Source organism: Euprymna scolopes, chromosome 35, assembly GCF_053919585.1.
Source record: "Euprymna scolopes isolate OS-2025 chromosome 35, ASM5391958v1, whole genome shotgun sequence".
NCBI lineage: Eukaryota > Metazoa > Mollusca > Cephalopoda > Sepiida > Sepiolidae > Euprymna > Euprymna scolopes.
In genome coordinates this window covers 78,354,865-78,360,187 of record NC_136516.1, presented here as the reverse complement: position 1 = coordinate 78,360,187, position 5,323 = coordinate 78,354,865, and the positions used below count along the sequence as shown (strand labels likewise).

The 5,323-nt window shown below is 35.6% G+C and overlaps 1 pseudogene; it reads right to left on the bottom strand.

Annotated features, from left to right (window-relative positions):
- Window positions 1-2,946: 2,946 nt before the first annotated feature.
- On the bottom strand, window positions 2,947-3,077 carry LOC145260072 (U2 spliceosomal RNA; annotated as a pseudogene).
- Window positions 3,078-5,323: the final 2,246 nt, after the last annotated feature.

Sequence of the window (5,323 nt, the reverse complement as noted above, 5' to 3'; positions counted from 1 at the left end):
GAAAATAGCAAACAATGAATCTGTAGGTTTTTTTAGATCGAGTCTTTTAGATTTGAAAATGACAATAGAAACTTACAGAACAGATAACATAGAGAAACAATGACACCTGACGGGGGTATCAATGAGATACTTAGAGAGGGAAGGGCAGCTTCTGGGTACTCGGGATGGTGGTGGGGACGGCTTCAGATAGCGACCTCGAAAAGATGAGTTGACACCGAGCTGGCGTTTGTGACGGATGGGAATTCTTAGCGAGTAGCGTTGGACAACGGAGGACAGGTTGTAGAGCTGACAGCGACGAGCTGACGACTGACAGACGAGTCTCGTTTTGACGGAACACAGAGGAGACACACTATCAGGTCTAAGTTTTAGTATTGACGTTTTGTTTCTCCTGTTTGTTTTACTCTATTCTTTTACTTAGTGAACCCAAATGTGTCCCCATCGACAGTCGCCAGCGAGCAAATGACGATCCAGTAAATAGAAGCATAGTTAAATGAAAAAAACACGGCATACGACGTTAGGGGTCGACGGTCTGTCAGGGCCACGTGTTGTCACAAATGGTTCTGTTAGACCTGAGATCCGATCCTGGAGCAATTTCACAGTGAAAGTTTAGATGGTTGAAAAAAAGAGAGAGGACACGTAAAAAAAGATAGATTGAAACGGCCGACTTCATTTTAAAAAAATCTAAAAAAAAGAAAAATCACGGATACAAAAACGAAAGCACTCGCGTTATAGATTTAAGCGAGAGAGAGAAAGAGGAGAGACGCAGAAAACATTTAAACGGCCGAATTTATTTTAAAAAAATCACGGAATATAAAAAGTAAAGTAAAGAAAAACAACACACAAACAACCGAGAAGGAAGGAAGAAAGGAAAATCGAGAAACAAAGAAAATGCGAGATGAAGAAAAAGATACGCGGTGAGTGGCTTTCTCTTGTTTTATGGCTCTGCACAGAAAACATCCGCAACTTTAGACCAATTTATTTTTCCATTTTTATATAATATTTTTTTATTTTTTTGTTTAGCTTTGTTAGCGTGTATAAACGCAGATTTTCTTTCTTCATAGAATCATGTGCGAATACAGGTTTTCCATGTGTGATTCATTGAGAGAAAGGGGGGAGAGAGAGAGAGGGATCTTGTAACGGCGGTGGGTTGCTTGGAGAAGACAGTGAGGAAATCAGGTAGCAGCGACCGACAATGAAGAAATAAAAGGGAGTGACAAGGGATGGTGTGGAAAGGTTAATCGAGATAAAGAAAAGAAGAGAGGGGTATCAGAGGTTGGCGACTACAATGAAAAGTGCGGAAAGAGTGGAGAAGCTTATTTCTATAGGAGAGAAAGGGTAGTCGATAAAGAAGGATGGGGAGCGAGAGTGTGGTCGCGCACATCTGTGTTAACAAAATTTAATTTTTTCATATATATATTAAGATTCGTCGCAGTTTTCCTATATTTTTACATATATGCTCAAAAAGATAGGTGAAACTATGTTTTTTTTTTATTAAGAAAGACAGAATCAATGTCATTCTTTATGTATACATGTTTTTGTTTTTTCGTTAATCGTGTTTTCCTTTCGTTGTGGGGATTTCTATTTTTTTTTAACTAGTTGGAGCGACTTTCCAACAGGTGGAAGTGAGAGTAAAGACGGGGTGCGAAGACCTCCCAGGAATGGGTGGAAGCCTCAGAAGTGATAATTAATTCGGGAAATTTTGATATTAAATTGCATTGAAAGAGTTTAGAAGCAAGGAGTGTAATTCATTATTCAGTTGGGATTGAAAAGTATGGCGGAGCATCATTTTGTTATTTTATGGAAATTTAAGCCTAGGACAAGGTTTGCTAAACATTTCAATTTTTGTCTATATAGAAATCTTCTATATTTGTAGCAATGTGTGTTCGCCCGTCTTTTCACTCACGGTTTACAGGGACTTCTACAGCATAGCACGTTTTATGAGAGAGAGGTTCGTCGATTTAAGAAATGTCCTGAAAACTTCGTTAGTTTTAGGAACGGGGATTTCTCTTATGTCCAGTGCTAGATGATTAGGGTTCGGGAGATAGATAGAAAGAATTTAAGTCATGGTGATTCGACTTGGCCAGGTTGTTGACGGAAAATGGAACATGAGGTGTTGTGGGGTGCAAGAAAATAAGCATCCGGGAAATCGGATGGTTAGGGATATAATACACTGGCACGTGGGGTACGTTCAGTTATATGATCCGGTGGCAGACGGAGAATCATTGAGAAAAATATGTTTACAGATAGAGAGTGCGGGTGTGTAGTATACGTCGAGAGCGTGGATAGATAGCTAACAGATTGTGTGAAAGCTTAATGTTTGGAGAGTGAATTACTTGTGAAGATTAAGGTTGACGCGATGAGTGATTGTGGTGACGTCAGTTGAGAATTTTAGTATTTTAAAGGTGTGATTCTTTTTATCACTATCCATGATTAACGAAAGGCGTGCAAGCCTGTGATCTGTGCGAAGGGGAAGAGAGAAAGCCCTTCACTTACAAAAAAAAAAAAGAAAAAATTAGAACAAAAAGAGACAATCACAGTGAAAATTTCTTTTTATTGAAATTATCGTTTATATGCAAAAAATGGAGACTGTTTAACTAATTCCTTTCTGTAGATTTGCATATGAACTTTATCTTTTTATCGTTGCTCATAAAAATAGAAAGAAAAGAGACTAGTCTTGAATCTAAAGAAAAACAAGGCCGATAACCATTAGTCGCGTGTTCTTGTGTAATGAATGAATTCGTGAATGTAGGATTGACAGGAAATTTTTAAAGATAAACTAAAATGACCGAAAAATGGGCTGAAATGACGTAGAATGACTTTAATAAACTTAAGGGTGAATTAAATGACCTTAAGAATGACTTTAATGCTTAAAAAATAACTGGAATCCTTCAAAACCAACTTGAATGATCTGGAGGATGAATTAAATGGCTTGGAGACTGACTGGTTGTAAAGTGGATGATCATTTTACATTAAATTAATACAGAAAAGTAATCCCTCACTTCATATGACAATAAGAACAGCATGTAGTAAGAACAGATACTACATTTTGATCTTGGCCAAAAGGCCAAGAAAAGGGTATTTATTTGCTCCCCCAGCGAGCAAATTAGGCACAAGGCCGATTTTTAATGTGAGTGACAATTGGTATGAAGGGTTACCCCTACATTGACGAAGGTCTTATATGTCGGATTGCCCCCACATATGGTCTCTGCTTGCAGTATCTGCGGAAAAGATACTGCACTTTGATCTTGGCATTTTGGCCAAGAAAAGCTTACAAAGCTAAGAACAGCATCTATTTACAACATACCTTTGATCTTAACCAAAAAAGTCAAGCACAAAAGTGTTACGGACAAACCGACCGACCGACCGACCGACCGACCGACCGAGTGACTTATAGAGTCGCTTGCACGCGGCTAAAATATTTTGGTTATGTGTGTAAAAAAAACTGCTTAAATCTTGTATTTTTATGTATTTCTTATAATGATTATTACATAAGTTTCTTGCATGTAAAATTACACTCGGACTTTTAATCAATTATTACAAGAGATGAGAAAAGATAGAACGTAAAAAGAGACTTATAATTGTAAAATGCTATATATTTTCAGGTTGTGGATTTTATTGCGTTGAATTATATTATTGTTTTAGTGTTGTAGAAACAGTAGAGAAGAAATTTTATTGTTTAAATGTTATTTGCCTTTTTAATAATGCTATACGTGTTGTTTGAATAAAATGTATGAAGCCGTTTTTCTTGTTGAAAAATAGATGACGAGAGATTTGATTTAAAATGATGTATTTTCAGATAAGTTTTCGTTACAATACCTTTACTTGATATATCATTTTAAATAGCATTTGTCGCCTTATCTTATGTTTGAAATTACAGTCGGTTTAAAGTGTGTGTCTTCTTTTCAGAGCGTTGAATACAAAATGAAAAAAAAAAAATTAGCACAATTTTTATTTCAATTCAAGCTAGGCCAAAAAGCTGTTGAAATAGCTCACGATATCAACAAAGTGTTTGGCACAGGAACCACTGGAATGAACAGCACAATGATGTTTTTTTTTTTAAATCTCGTGGCTGCGACGACAGTCTTGCAGATAATGAGCGTAGTTGTCGGCCATTGAATGTTGACAACGAGAAATTAAGAGCCTTAATCGAAGCCCATCCAGGCACAACTGTTCAAGAACTTGCTTTTTGATTAAATGTAACGTATACGACGATCTTCCACAATTTGAGAGAAATTGGAAAGACAAAATCTTTATAAATTGGTACCTCACGAATTTAACGAAAACCAAAAAGAAAAGTAGCGATGGGGTGTCATCTTCCTGGTTTTTTTTGCGTAACAAGAACGACCCGTTTCTCGACCGGATGGTATCTTGCGATGAAAAGTGGGTTCTTTACGAAAAACGGCGACGTTAATATATTTTAAGGGAAGTGGTGTTTGATAAACACTGTTGGAGAGCCATGACTTAACATAATGTTTTGTTTTTAAATCCCCGAAACAGTCTTTCACCGTAAAGAATTATGATCTCCTTAAGAACATTAGTTCTATAGATGGTTTATGTAAGTAAAACTATTCAGCGGTACAGGAGATTATTGATTTACTGATAAAATAATGTTCCGACGAAGGACAAATTTTTTTTTATAGTTTTAAAGGTTTAAAAGAAACTTCCAAAACTCTCTCTCTCTCTCTCTCTCTATATATATATATATATATATATATATATATATATATATATATATATATATATATATATATATAGAACCACAATAATAGCTTTATAACAGAATTGACCTTATTTCGACTATTTGACTATGGACAGCAATGAAAGATTCTCAAGAATTTTACTTATGATTCTAATAATGTTGGTGAAATTTAAAACGCATAGTTTTCTGGCTTTTGAGAAATTTAAATTTATGCTAATTTTCTATATTTTTAGTCAACAGCGTAAATAGATATTTATTGAAAAAAACAAAAACAAAATGTATACAGTTTTATATTGCCTAAGTAGTGAAATTAAACAACAGAAATAAGAAAAATGTGTGTTAAGCCAGAACTCTTTCAATAAATGTTTGCAATTTAGAAAAAAATAAACTGTCCTGTTTGTCGACATTATCTCCATGACGTTTAATAACTAAGGCTAGGACAACAGCGTATTCTTTTCATTGTTTTGACTCTCGATTGTGTGGTTTTTAATCTGGAGGACACAGTAGGCCCACTGTTAGTTCCTCTCAATGAAACCCCAAAGAGACTAAAAGTACTGTGCTATTGTTACGCATGAAAATCAAGTTTTTCATCAATAAAAGAGGTATGTCGTCTAGCCATGCACC